Consider the following 15266-nt stretch of genomic DNA (forward strand, 5'->3'; position numbering starts at 1 on the left):
AGAACAGCGCTGAGGTTCAAGACCAGCCCTGATTGGTAGGGCAGGCTCAAAGGGCCAAATAGCATCTCCTGCTTCTACTTCCTGCAGTGAAGCTGAGGAAGGAGCAAATGCTGCTTTAACAGGTGAAAGGCACCAATAACTTCATTACACTCAGAGTCTACATCAGAGAGAGAGAAGGATTGGTATTGGTATTGGAATTGGTTTATTATTGTCACTTGTACTGAGGTACAGTGAAAAACTGTGAAAAACTTGTCTTGCAAACCGATCGTACAGGTCAATTCATTACACAGTGCAGCTACATTGGATTAGTACAAAGTGAATTGAGGTAGTACAGGTAAAAACAATAACAGTACAGAGTAAAGTGTCACAGCTACAGAGAAAGTGCAGTGCAATAAGGTGCAAGGTCACAACAAGGTAGATCATGAGGTCAAAGTCTCAATAGTCTTATCACAGTGGGGTACCCCGAGTGGGTGGCATCTTTATATAGAGATACATATGGGGGGGGGGGGGGGCAGACACTTCTCCATCCCTGTCCTGTCCTTAACTTGCCCATAGATATCTCAGAGGCTGAGAACAGTACAGAAATGCCTCTGTGAGTTGCTGGATCTACTCTGGGTCACCCCATTGCAGCGAACTTGCCAGCTCCGATGAGAAGCAGAAACCACACAGCCCCTTGACATGCTCCACCATTCGACACAATCTTGGCCCCACATCCAGGCCCCTGACCCTCAGCTCCCTCTGTCTAATACCCTTGCCTCGGCTGCAAAGGTCCACAGTCCTCAGGGAGAAGGCCCCCCTCAGTGTCCCAGCCAGCCTGCACTCCCAGCTGAGGGATGTTCTGCCCAGCAGATGGTGTCTGCAGAAGTTTTGGCCTGCAAGGGAACTTCAGGGGAACGTGGTGTTCAAAGCTGCCCAGGTCCTTGCCCCATCCCCCAGCCTCACCCATCCCTCCTCTGAAGCTCTGCCTCGAGTCTCCTCCAGGTTTATGCTCCCAGTGTCCCTTCAGGTCACAGGTCAGCTGCGGAGGATGTGTGCGAGTTGTTTAATGAGCACTTCACAACGTTATTCACCGAGGGGAAGGACGTGGGGGATAGCGAGATCAGGGAGGGGGGTGCTGATGTTCTGGGCACATTGCTATCAAGGAGGATGAGGTGTTGGGTCTTTTGAAGGTTATTAAGGTGGATTTCCCTGACACTAACCCGAACCCCAGGGCCCGATGGGATCTATCCCAGGTTACTGAGCGAGGCGAGAGATGAGATTGCTGGGGCCCTGACAGAGATCTGTGTATCCTCCTTAGTCACAGGTGAGGTCCCAGCGGACTGGAGAACAGCCGGTGTTGTTCCTTTGTTAAAAAGGGCAACAGAGACAGACCAGGAAAGGATAGGCCGTTGAGTCTCCCATCCATGGTAGGGAAATTATTGGAGAATATTCTTCAGGATAGGATCTACTCACATCTGGAAAAACAGCTTTGTACAGAGTGAGTTTATGAGGAAGTGGCGAAGATGATTGATGAAGGTAGGGCACTGGATGTCTACATGGACTTCAGGAAAGCATTCAACAAGGTGCCTTATGGGAGGCTGGTTCAGAAGGTTAAGGCACATGGGATCCACAGAAACTTGGTAGATTGGATTCAGAATTGGCTTGGCCGTAGAAGATGGAGGGTAGTGGTGGAGGGGTGTTGCTCAGACTGGAGGTCTGTGACCTCGAGCGTTACACAGAGATCAATGCTGGCACTTCTGTTGTTTGTGACTTATTTCAATGATGTGGGCAGAAAAGTAGGTGGGTTGATTTGTAAGTTTGCAGATGAAACAAAAACTGGCAGAGTTGTGGATAGTGAGGAAGGTTGTCAAAAGATTCACCAGGATAGGGACCAGTTGCAAATGAATCCGGACATGTGGGAGGTGTTGCACTTTAGGAGGTCAAACGCAAGAGGAAAGTGTACAGTAAGTGTAAGAACCTCACGTAGCTCACTGAGTGTAAGCTGTCAATAGGGTGGTAACGAAGGTGTCAGGCATACTTGCCTTTATTCATTGGGGCATTGAGTATAAAGTTGGGAAGTCATGTCACAGCTGTATAAGACTTTGGTCAGGCCACACTTGGAGCACTGTGTGCAGTTCTGGTCACCACACTACAGGAAGGGTGTGCAGGCTTTGGAGAGGGTGCAGAAGAGGTTCACTAGGATGTTGCCTGGATTAGAGAGTATAAGCTACAAGGAGAGGTTGGACAAACTTGGACTGTTTTCCCTGCAGTGTCAGAGGCTGAGGGGAGACCTGATAGAGGTTTATAAAATTGTGAGGGGCATAGATAGGGTAGGCAGTCAGAGTTTTTTCCCAGGGTGGAAAACTGCAAATACCAGAGGGCAGAGAGTTAAGGTGGAAAGGGGAAAGTACAAATAGATGTGCGGGGCAGGTTTTTTTACATAGAAAGTGGTGGGTGCCTGGAATGTGCTGCCAGGGGTGGTGGTGGAGGCAGATACGATAGGAACATATTACAGGCATTTAGACAGGACTATGAACAGGCAGGGAACGGACCAATAAGGACCATGTGCAGGGAGATGGGATGAGTTTAAACTGGGATCATGGTCAGCACAGACATAGTGGGCCGAAAGGCCTGTGCCAGACTGTTCTGTGTTCTATGTCCTCTGTACTGGTGTGTTTATCCCAGTGCCGGAGGGGGAAGAGACCTTGGACTCGGAGCCTCATGGTGATTCCTGCTTGCTCTCCCAGCTCCCCGCGGCGTAATCATTCTCCCCCAGCTCCCCCGACGTAATCATTCTCCCCCAGCTCCCCCTGACGTAATCATTCTCCCCCAGCTCCCCGACGTAATCATTAACCCCCAGCTCCCCCGACGTAATCATTCTCCCCCAGCTCCCCCGACGTAATCATTAACCCCCAGCTCCCCCCGACGTAATCATTCTCCCCCAGCTCCCCCCGACGTAATCATTCTCCCCCAGCTCCCCGCGACGTAATCATTAACCCCCAGCTCCCCCGACGTAATCATTCTCCCCCAGCTCCCCCGACGTAATCATTAACCCCCAGCTCCCCCCGACGTAATCATTAACCCCCAGCTCCCCCGACGTAATCATTCTCCCCCAGCTCCCCCGACGTAATCATTAACCCCCAGCTCCCCCGACGTAATCATTAACCCCCGGCTCCCCCCGACGTAATCATTAAGCCCCAGCTCCCCCCGACGTAATCATTCTCCCCCGGCTCCCCCGACGTAATCATTCTCCCCCGGCTCCCCCGACGTAATCATTGACCCCCGGCTCCTCCCGACGTAATCATTGACCCCCAGCTCCCCCCGACGTAATCATTAACCCCCAGCTCCCCCCGACGTAATCATTAACCCCCGGCTCCCCCCAAAGTAATCATTAACCCCCAGCTCCCCCCGACGTAATCATTCTCCCCAGCTCCCCCGACGTAATCATTCTCCCCCAGCTCCCCCGACGTAATCATTAACCCCCAGCTCCCCCGACGTAATCATTCTCCCCCGGCTCCCCCGACGTAATCATTCTCCCCCGGCTCCCCCGACGTAATCATTGACCCCCGGCTCCTCCCGACGTAATCATTGACCCCCAGCTCCCCCCGACGTAATCATTAACCCCCAGCTCCCCCCGACGTAATCATTCTCCCCAGCTCCCCCCGACGTAATCATTAACCCCCAGCTCCCCCCGACGTAATCATTCTCCCCAGCTCCCCCCGACGTAATCATTAACCCCCAGCTCCCCAAACGTAATCATTAACCCCCAGCTCCCCCGACGTAATCATTCTCCCCCAGCTCCCCCGACGTAATCATTCTCCCCCAGCTCCCCCGACGTAATCATTCTCCCCCAGCTCTCCCGACGTAATCATTCTCCCCCAGCTCTCCCGACGTAATCATTAACCCCCAGCTCCCCCCGACGTAATCATTAACCCCCAGCTCCCCCTGACGTAATCATTCTCCCCCAGCTCCCCCCGACGTAATCATTAACCCCCAGCTCCCCGACGTAATCATTAACCCCCGACGTAATCATTAACCCCCAGCTCCCCCGACGTAATCATTCTCCCCCAGCTCTCCTGACGTAATCATTAACCCCCAGCTCCCCGACGTAATCATTAACCCCCGACGTAATCATTAACCCCCAGCTCCCCCGACGTAATCATTATCCCCCAGCTCCCCGATGTAATCATTAACCCCCAGCTCCCCCCGACGTAATCATTAACCCCCAGCTCCCCCGACGTAATCATTAACCCCCGACGTAATCATTAACCCCCAGCTCCCCCGACGTAATCATTCTCCCCAGCTCCCCCCGACGTAATCATTAACCCCCAGCTCCCCCCAACGTAATCATTCTCCCCCAGCTCCCCCGACGTAATCATTAACCCCCAGCTCCCCCGACGTAATCATTCTCCCCCAGCTCTCCCAACGTAATCATTAACCCCCAGCTCCCCCCGACGTAATCATTAACCCCCAGCTTCCCCCGACGTAATCATTCTCCCCCGGCTCCCCCGACGTAATCATTCTCCCCAGCTCCCCCCGACATGATCATTCTCCCCCAGCTCCCCCGACGTAATCGTTAACCCCCAGCTCCCCCCGACGTAATCATTAACCCCCAGCTCCCCCGACGTAATCATTCTCCCCCAGCTCCCCCGACGTAATCATTAATCCCCAGCTCCCTGACGTAATCATTCTCCCCCAGCTCTCCCAACGTAATCATTAACCCCCAGCTCCCCCCGACGTAATCATTAACCCCCAGCTCCCCCCGACGTAATCATTCTCCCCCAGCTCCCCCGACGTAATCATTCTCCCCAGCTCCCCCCGACATGATCATTCTCCCCTAGCTCCCCCGACGTAATCATTAACCCCCAGCTCCCCCCGACGTAATCATTAACCCCCAGCTCCCCCGACGTAATCATTCTCCCCCAGCTCCCCCGACGTAATCATTAATCCCCAGCTCCCCGACGTAATCATTCTCCCCCAGCTCTCCCAACGTAATCATTAACCCCCAGCTCCCCCCGACGTAATCATTAACCCCCAGCTCCCCCCGACGTAATCATTCTCCCCCAGCTCCCCCCGACGTAATCATTCTCCCCCAGCTCCCCCCGACGTAATCATTAACCGCCAGCCCCCCCAACGTAATCATTCTCCCCAGCTCCCCCCGACGTGATCATTCTCCCCCAGCTCCCCCGACGTAATCATTAACCCCCAGCTCCCCCCGACGTAATCATTAACCCCCAGCTCCCCCGACGTAATCATTAACCCCCAGCTCCCCCCGACGTAATCATTAACCCCCAGCTCCCCCGACGTAATCATTAACCCCCGACGTAATCATTAACCCCCAGCTCCCCCGACGTAATCATTCTCCCCAGCTCCCCCCGACGTAATCATTAACCCCCAGCTCCCCCCAACGTAATCATTCTCCCCCAGCTCCCCCGACGTAATCATTAACCCCCAGCTCCCCGACGTAATCATTCTCCCCCAGCTCCCCCGACGTAATCATTAATCCCCAGCTCCCCGACGTAATCATTCTCCTCCAGCTCTCCCAACGTAATCATTAACCCCCAGCTCCCCCCGACGTAATCATTAACCCCCAGCTCCCCCCGACGTAATCATTCTCCCCCAGCTCCCCCGACGTAATCATTCTCCCCAGCTCCCCCCGACATGATCATTCTCCCCCAGCTCCCCCCGACGTAATCATTCTCCCCCAGCTCCCCCGACGTAATCATTAACCCCCAGCCCCCCCAACGTAATCATTCTCCCCAGCTCCCCCCGACGTGATCATTCTCCCCCAGCTCCCCCGACGTAATCATTAACCCCCAGCTCCCCCCGACGTAATCATTAACCCCCAGCTCCCCCGACGTAATCATTAACCCCCAGCTCCCCCCGACATAATCATTAACCCCCAGCTCCCCCGACGTAATCATTCTCCCCCAGCTCCCCCAACGTAATCACTAACCCCCAGCTCCCCCCGACGTAATCATTCTCCCCCAGCTCCCCCCGACGTAATCATTAACCCCCAGCCCCCCCAACGTAATCATTCTCCCCAGCTCCCCCCGACGTGATCATTCTCCCCCAGCTCCCCCGACGTAATCATTAACCCCCAGCTCCCCCCGACGTAATCATTAACCCCCAGCTCCCCCGACGTAATCATTAACCCCCAGCTCCCCCGACGTAATCATTCTCCCCCAGCTCTCCCGACGTAATCATTCTCCCCCAGCTCTCCCAACGTAATCATTAACCCCCAGCTCCCCCCGACGTAATCATTAACCCCCAGCTCCCCCTGACGTAATCATTCTCCCCCAGCTCCCCCCGACGTAATCATTAACCCCCAGCTCCCCCGACGTAATCATTAACCCCCGAAGTAATCATTAACCCCCGACGTAATCATTAACCCCCAGCTCCCCCCGACGTAATCATTCTCCCCCAGCTCCCCGACGTAATCATTAACCCCCAGCTCCCCCCGACGTAATCATTAACCCGCAGCTCCCCCGACGTAATCATTAACCCCCGACGTAATCATTAACCCCCAGCTCCCCCCGACGTAATCATTCTCCCCCAGCTCCCCGACGTAATCATTAACCCCCAGCTCCCCCCGACGTAATCATTAACCCCCAGCTCCCCCGACGTAATCATTAACCCCGACGTAATCATTAACCCCCAGCTCCCCCCGACGTAATCATTCTCCCCCAGCTCCCCCCAACGTAATCATTAACCCCCAGCTCCCCCGACGTAATCATTAACCCCCAGCTCCCCCGACGTAATCATTAACCCCCAGCTCCCCCGACGTAATCATTAACCCCCAGCTCCCCCCGACGTAATCATTCTCCCCCAGCTCCCCCCGACGTAATCATTAACCCCCAGCCCCCCCCGACGTAATCATTAACCCCCAGCTCCCCCCGACGTAATCATTCTCCCCCAGCTCCCCCCGACGTAATCATTAACCCCCAGCCCCCCCGACGTAATCATTAACCCCCAGCTCCCCCCGACGTAATCAGTAACCCCCAGCTCCCCCCGACGTAATCAGTAACCCCCAGCTCCCCCCGACGTAATCATTAACCCCCAGCTCCCCCCGACGTAATCATTAACCCCCAGCTCCCCGCGACGTAATCATTAACCCCCAGCTCCCCCGACGTAATCATTCTCCCCCAGCTCCCCCGACGTAATCATTAACCCCCGACGTAATCATTAACCCCCAGCTCCCCCCGACGTAATCATTCTCCCCCAGCTCCCCGACGTAATCATTAACCCCCAGCTCCCCCCGACGTAATCATTAACCCGCAGCTCCCCCGACGTAATCATTAACCCCCGACGTAATCATTAACCCCCAGCTCCCCCCGACGTAATCATTCTCCCCCAGCTCCCCGACGTAATCATTAACCCCCAGCTCCCCCCGACGTAATCATTAACCCCCAGCTCCCCCGACGTAATCATTAACCCCCAGCTCCCCCCGACGTAATCATTCTCCCCCAGCTCCCCCCGACGTAATCATTAACCCCCAGCTCCCCCCGACGTAATCATTAACCCCAGCCCCCCCGACGTAATCATTAACCCCCAGCTCCCCCCGACGTAATCATTCTCCCCCAGCTCCCCCCGACGTAATCATTAACCCCAGCCCCCCCGACGTAATCATTAACCCCCAGCTCCCCCCGACGTAATCAGTAACCCCCAGCTCCCCCCGACGTAATCAGTAACCCCCAGCTCCCCCCGACGTAATCATTAACCCCCAGCTCCCCCCGACGTAATCATTAACCCCCAGCTCCCCGCGACGTAATCATTAACCCCCAGCTCCCCGACGTAATCATTCTCCCCCAGCTCCCCCGACGTAATCATTAACCCCCAGCTCCCCCCGACGTAATCATTAACCCCCAGCTCCCCCGACGTAATCATTAACCCCCAGCTCCCCCCGACGTAATCATTAACCCCCAGCTCCCCCGACGTAATCATTCTCCCCCAGCTCCCCCCGACGTAATCATTCTCCCCCAGCTCCCCCCGACGTAATCATTCTCCCCCGGCTCCCCCCGACGTAATCATTAACCCCCAGCTCCCCCCGACGTAATCATTCTGTCCCAGGACATTGACAACTGCTTAATGTCCAAAATAAATCTTCCACTCAATCCCGAAGCTCCTAACTGTGACACAGGAGCATGGTTGCATATGGTCAGAAGCTTCAGATGGAATTGTAATGATGTGGCTTCTCTAATCAGCGGGGAATGCAGGAGGGAAGCTGGATGACTCTGAACACATTTATCTGAATGGAACCAAAATATTCAGCAAAGAATGTCAAATCCAGACACCCTCATTTATTCAGTATTCTTGGAATTGTGTTGCCAGTGGAGATGGGTGATGGTTCACGTTTGACGGTGAAACATTTAGCAATCAGGCAGGAAGCAGGCAGACCAGGATAGTGTCTGTGCCTGCAGTGGGAAGAGGAACACTCCCCCTGCTCCAGGCCACCCATGTTACCTGTGTGTCACACACCCTGCAGCAGGAACTCAGCGGCTCGAGCAGCATCTGTGGGGGGAGAAGAACTGTCGACGTTTTGGGTCAAGACCCTGCATCAGGACCCGTGGTGCGTACTCAGTATCAGAGCGCATTAAACAGTCACTGTGCACCCAGCCTGATCATCTGTCACCGGTCCAGCTCCCAGGAGGAAATCCCTGCCCATCCTCAGGAACTCTCCCACGGGGCTGACAGAACCTGCTGAACTGTGCACCGAGAGACTGCGTTACTGCCAGCGGTGCAGTATGTGTCTCGGGTGGGCAGAGGAGGGGGTGGGGTGGGGAGGGGAGGGGGAGAGAGTAGGAGGGGTGGAGAGGGGTGGGGAGAGGAGGGGTGGGGAGGGGGAGGGGAGTGTAGACAGGGAGGGGGGAGGGGGAGGGGGGAGATGGTGAGAGAGGGGGAGGGTGGGGAAGGGTGGGGAGGGGATGTGAGGGTTGGGGAGAGGAGGGGGAGATGGAGAGTGGGGGGTGGGGAGAGGAGGGCTGGGGAGAGAGGGGAGGGGGAGAGGAGGGAGGGGAGAGGAGGGGAGGGGGAGAGAGGGGAGGGGGAGAGAGGGGGAGGGACCACTGGTGTAACAGTGGCAGGTCAGCTCCTGATCTCACCCCCATCCCCACCCCCACCGTGTAACTGTGAATAATCCGCCCACCCACACATCTGGCCACAGCGGGCCAACACCATTTCCTGCCATGATTTGTTGACTGCTGCTGCTGGCTGGAACCGGCTGCTCCTGCTGGGAGCTGGTGGTGTCTGAACCATCACCTTGACACATAGACCCCAGAGGGGAGCGCAGTGACTCCCGACCCCCTCAGTCAGCGAGCTGGCCACCTTACCTTTTCTGCAGCGATTCCTTCTTGTCCGCAGAGCCCAGACTCTGAAAAACACAAAGGAAAGGCCTGGTCACCACACTACACAAGACACAGTGCTGCGTAATACCGGACCCTCCCTGCAGCATAACACAGGCCCCTTCAGGTAGCCTGGATGTTGGGCAGTGTGAGGCCACAGGGAGGATCTGACAATGGAAGGCAGGTGGGTCGTGAGGAGAGCGGGCAGGGGAGAGATGGGGAGGTAGCAGGGAGGGTAGGGGAGGATGGAGGCAAGGGGAGGGGAGAGAGAGGGGAGGGAGCAGGGAGGGTAGGGGCATGGAGGGGAGGAAGAGGGAGGTGAGGGATGAGGGAACATCACCTTTCAACTTAAGATTCAGGTAATGGGATCACATCCGGCAACAAGCCACACACAGCGCTCAAACGCAGCCCGCTGTGTACAGCGCTCAGACGCTGCCCGCTGTGTACAGCGCTCAGACGCAGCCCGCTGTGTACAGCGCTCAGACGCTGCCCGCTGTGTACAGCGCTCAGACGCAGCCCGCTGTGTACAGCGCTCAGACGCAGCCCGCTGTGTACAGCGCTCAGACGCTGCCCGCTGTGTACAGCGCTCAGACGCTGCCCGCTGTGTACAGCGCTCAGACGCAGCCCGCTGTGTACAGCGCTCAGACGCAGCCCGCTGTGTACAGCGCTCAGACGCTGCCCGCTGTGTACAGCGCTCAGACGCAGCCCGCTGTGTACAGCGCTCAGACGCAGCCCGCTGTGTACAGCGCTCAGACGCTGCCCGCTGTGTACAGCGCTCAGACGCAGCCCGCTGTGTACAGCGCTCAGACGCTGCCCGCTGTGTACAGCGCTCAGACGCAGCCCGCTGTGTACAGCGCTCAGACGCTGCCCGCTGTGTACAGCGCTCAGACGCTGCCCGCTGTGTACAGCGCTCAGACGCTGCCCGCTGTGTACAGCGCTCAGACGCAGCCTGTCGCACTCAGGCTGCGCCCACGAGAGTACCTGGTGCTTGCAGACAGCATCTTGGGTCAGTCCCCGGGCAGGTCAGTGTGGTGAGAGCAGTCAGTGATGCACAGCCCCAACAACACACCAACCCCACAACACAGTTCGATAGGATGGACTCAACCTCACAATCTACCTCGTTATGACCTTGCACCTTGTTGTCTGCCTGCACTGCACTTCCTCTGTAACTGTGACACTTTACTCTGCATTCTGTTATTGTTTTCCCCTGTACTACCTCAGTGCACTGTTGTGATGAAATGACCTGTATGGATGGCATGCAGAACGAGTGTTTCACTGTACCTCGGTACATGTGATAATAAACCAATTTACCAGTTGCAACCCCAGAACACACAGACCCGGCCCCTGGGCATTAATCACAGCACCCAACCTCGGCCTCTCACTCTCTCAGCTGCCGACTCCTGCACTCACCCACCCACTACTCTGGCTCTCCTCCCCGCCCCCCCCCCCCCCCCCCCCCCCCGCAGGTCCCAGCAGGAACCTCAGTCCCCTTTCCCTTCCCCAAGTGGGAACCCTGAATGTCAGACAGACCCCGGGACCACCCCATGAAGAGCCACAGCTTGTTCAACTGCAGCAGGGTGACAGGCGAATCAACCGTCCCTGAGGACCACAGGCTGAGCATGGGGAGGGGGAGGTACCTGTGGGGTGTCTCTCACCCCTGCAACACCTACAGCTGGCACCTCTCCACACGTGTGTCCATCAGGTTGTGTTTATGTGTGTATGGCTTGTACATGTGTGTACGGCTTGTACATGTGTGTACGCATCCTTCGCTTGTAGATGGTGCATTTGTCAATTTGTCTGCACAGGTATGTGAACATCTGACTGTGTCCACACATAAGCGTGCCCATCCACCCTTCATCAGGACTGGTCTCAACCCAAAACGTTGACTGTTTATTTCCCTCCATAGATGCTGCCTGATCTGCTGAGTTCCTCCAGCATTTTGTGTGTGTTGCTCCAGATTCCAGCATTTGCAGAATCTCATGTCTCTGTATATGTTTACGTCTGTGCATGTGTGTCTGTGTGTGTATGTCTGTGTGCACATCTGTGTGTGCGTGTGTGTTATGCATCTGTGTGTGTGCATCTGTAGGTGTGCACCTGTATGTGTGTATCTGTGTTTGTGTGCATCTGTGTGTGTGTGTATGTGTATGTGTGTCTGTATGTTTGTGTGTGTGTATCTGTGTGTGTGCACAGTGAATTGTTGCCATATGTTGACAAGTGTGTGAAATGCCCCCTGTGGCAAGTGGTGGCTCAGTGTGAAAGCCCTCCCCTTCACACCATCCCAACTCCACAAGGAATTATTTTCAGTAAGTACTGTGATGCAAGAGTGGCAGTTCAAGGGTTAACCTCAGGCAGTGAGGGAGAGTCTGTGATATCTGCAGTAATCTGTCAGTGGGAGCTGTCTGCAGTCACAGATCTCCAGCAGGCGAACCTGCCGTCTCACCATCTGCACAACTCTCGCTCTGCACGTTTAGCAAATCCAGCTTCTGTTTGGTGTTTGCTTTCTGTTACAACCAAGCCCCACAAATAATTAGAGACACAGGAGACTGCAGAAGCTGGAAGTTGGAGCAACAAACAATCTGCTGGAGGAACTCAGTGGGTCAGGCAGCATCTGTGGAGGGAGATGGGACAGTCAACGTTTCGGGCCAAGACCCTTCCGGGTAGCAGTCCAGATGAAAGGTCTCGACCGCTGAGTTCCTGCAGCATTTGTGTGTTGTCCCACAATCGCACACATGCGTGCACACACATTCACACCCACTCACACACAATCACACTCACAGATACACAGAAATTCACACACCGATACCAAAGTACTGACACACAACACACAACTGCAGTTACACAGTCACAGACTCACACTGTTAGCTATGCAAGTGTGCATAAGGTCACAGACAGGTGTGCACACAGACACACGTACCTTCACACAATTAAGTTACAATAACTCGTGTTATGGTGAACAAACTCTTCCACAGCTCGCTACCTCCGGTGTGCTGCCTGACAGGGTCAGTGAGGAGAAGCGGAGGTGTCATGTAGCTGAGTTGCTCTCCCTCCACAGCTCAGTACAACTTGCACTCCACATTCCAGCACTAGCTCCACACCTCAGCTCCTCTGTTGTACTTCAACCAGTGTTGCCAGGCGATAACTCTGACCAACTATGAGTGGTAGCAAACAGACTGGAACACCAAGCCCCGTGGCTGCACCTCCGTCTCAGCACATCCCAGGCCCACACTCAGCCCTGCCCCCCCACCCCCCCCCCCACACTGCAGACCCCTCCACGAACGAGGGAGGTCAGTCTCCTTCAGGCACGAAGGAGCAGGAGGAAGCCATTCAGCCCTGAGTGAGATCATGGCCCACCTGGGAATGAACTCCAGTTCCCCCGTCACCAGATCCCATCGGATAACTAAATATTCCAGGGCCAGGTTTAGAGTGAACAAGTGTGCCGGGAAATTCTGAGTGTTGCTGATCTTCACTGTGAGTAATTCAGAAAGTACACAGGGCCACCTGTGCATACAGCGAGCTGTCTTGCTGCACTTGTGCAGGGCCCCGGTGATACCATGTCTGGTGGACTTGTGCAGCTTGGCTCCCTGTGGAAGGGAATACTGGCAGTACAGCCAAGCTCCACCAGAATGATTCCCTGAACAGTGGGTTTTCTGTACGAGGGGAGATTAGGCAGACTGGGCCCAAACCCTGGAGAGTCTAGAAGAACGGGAGGAGACGTCATGGCAACAGAAGAGTTCTCCCAGGGTTTGATGGGGAGATGTGGAGTTGATGATTCCCTGGCAGAGTGTCCAACACCAGGGGTCACAGTCTCAAACCATGAGGTCAGCTGTTCAGGACGAATGTGGGAAGACATTTGGAGACAGCAGATTCTGCCGATGCTGGTATCTGGAGCAACACCCAAAATCTGTGGAGGAAATCAGCAGGTCAGGCAGCATCTGTGGAGGGAGATGGACAGTCGATGTTTTGGGTCAAGACCCTTCATCAGGACTGAAGGATAAGGGGGAGATGGCCGGCATAAAGAAGTAGGGGGGAAGGGATGGTTCAAGAGCTGGCAGGTGATAGGTGGATCCAGTGAGGAGGGTGATGGGCAGGTGGGGGGGGGGAGTGGGAATAGCAGAGGTGGTAGTGACAGAGGGCTGGAGATGATGGGATCTGAGAGGAGAGGAAGGTGGAGCCTGGAACCAAACCAGGAACAGTGGGGTGGGGGGGGGGGGGGGGAAAGAGGACCTGGTGGGAGGGGTGTGTGGGTGGTGGGTAGATGGAGTGGGGGGGGAGGGGAAAGAGACAGGGTGATGGGGCCCGGGGAGGATGCAGGAGGAACTGGGAAGACATTTCTTCAGCCAGAAGGGAGAGAACCTTTGGAGCACTCGGCCCTGGAGGCTGTGGAGACTGAGTACATGCAATGCAGGTTCTTGTGTTCTCCAGCAGTCGGAGGGAAGAACCAGGTCCCATTTGGCTTTATGCTGTTTAGAAGGCATGTATTCTGAAATTAGATAATCTCCTCTGTTTTCTCATTAGCAATGCTAATGACGTGTTGTGGTATAATGACGACGGCTATGCTGGATAATCGCTGATCACACTCCCTTCCTGATAATTGCTTGCAGCCAAATGTCTTTCAGAATGCTTGCTGTGGGAGTTTTGGCTTGCAGAAAGAGGAGTAATTTGAGCACCAGGGAAGGTAAATCATGTAATGAGCCTGGGCACAGTGTGCAGTCGTGAGACAGGTGCTCCTGCAACTTCCTTAAATAAAGGCTCAACATTACCTCTCCTCCAGTCTTCTGCTATCTCACCCATGGCTAATGAAGATACACAAACTCTGCCAAAGCCCCAGCTATCTCCTCCCTTGCTTCCTATAGTTCGCTGCCCTGGGGATTTACCAGTTCTAAGTGATCCAAGATATCTAAAACCGCTCTCCCTTCTTAATACTGACCCACTGCAGATTATCTGCTCCCCTCTCTGAACCCACCATCCTCCAGATCCTTCTCCTTGGTGGACACAGATGAGAAAGATTCATTTCAATCTTGCTCACATCCCCTGGCTCCACACATTTGGTCCCTCAGGGGACCCATACTTTCCCTGTCTTCCCTCTTGTTCCCTATATATTTATACAATCTCTTGGGATTCTCCTTAATCTAACCTGCCAAGGTTATTTAAGAGCCCCCTTTGTCCTCCTAATCCCTTTCTGAAATCCTTTCCTACGTCCTCGATATTCTTCAAGACACTCACTGGATTCCAGTTGCCTGCACCCGCCATATGCTTCCTTCCTTTCCCTATCAAACCCTCATCACGGACACCAGCCTCCCCTCCTTGGCCTCTATCTTTACCTCTCATTGTCTTGGTGAAGCAGCCAGCATAATCAAAGACCCCACCCACCTGGGACATTCTCTCTTCTCTCCTCTCCATCAGGTAGAAGATACAGGAGCCTGAGGGCACGGACCACCAGACTTAAGGACAGCTTCTACCCCACTGTGATAAGATTATTGAACGGTTCCCTTATACAATAAGATGGACTCTGACCTCACGATCTACCTTGTTGTGACCTTGCACCTTATTGCACTGCACTTTCTCTGTAGCTGTGACACTTTACTGTACCGTTATTGTTTTTACCTGTACTACATCAATGCACTCTGTACTCACCCAAAGTAACTGCACTTGTGTAATGAATTGACCAGTACGATCGGTATGCAAGACAAGTTTTACACTGTACCTCGGTACAAGTGACAATAATAAACCGATACCAACCTTTGTCATTCAAGGTTCCCTAACCTCGCCACCTTTGCCCTTCACCTGACTGGAACACACAAAGTCTCACAATCTCTCTTCTAAAAGACTCCCACTTGCCAGATGTTGTTTAACCCACAGGTATCTGCTCCCAATCTATTTTCAGCCTTCCCCCAGGTGAAGTAAACTCCCTCCTCTGTTGGAACTCTGTATTTTGTCTCAAAAACA

General features: G+C 54.7%; 1 protein-coding gene across 1 annotated transcript in view; it reads right to left on the reverse strand.

Moving 5' to 3' along the window:
• Nucleotides 1–12353, reverse strand: part of LOC127573195 (ankyrin repeat and fibronectin type-III domain-containing protein 1-like) — a 141391-nt gene extending 129038 nt beyond the window's left edge. The window contains exons 1-2 of the mRNA XM_052021192.1: nucleotides 12235–12353; nucleotides 9309–9349 (exon numbers count right to left, since the gene is read on the reverse strand). The gene's annotated coding sequence lies outside the window, so the exon portion shown is untranslated. The remainder of the gene's footprint in view (nucleotides 1–9308; nucleotides 9350–12234) is intronic.
• Between the last annotated feature and the right edge of the window lie 2913 nt (nucleotides 12354–15266).

The sequence above is a fragment of the Pristis pectinata genome, chromosome 8, assembly GCF_009764475.1.
Source record: "Pristis pectinata isolate sPriPec2 chromosome 8, sPriPec2.1.pri, whole genome shotgun sequence".
Classification (NCBI taxonomy): Eukaryota; Metazoa; Chordata; class Chondrichthyes; order Rhinopristiformes; family Pristidae; genus Pristis; species Pristis pectinata.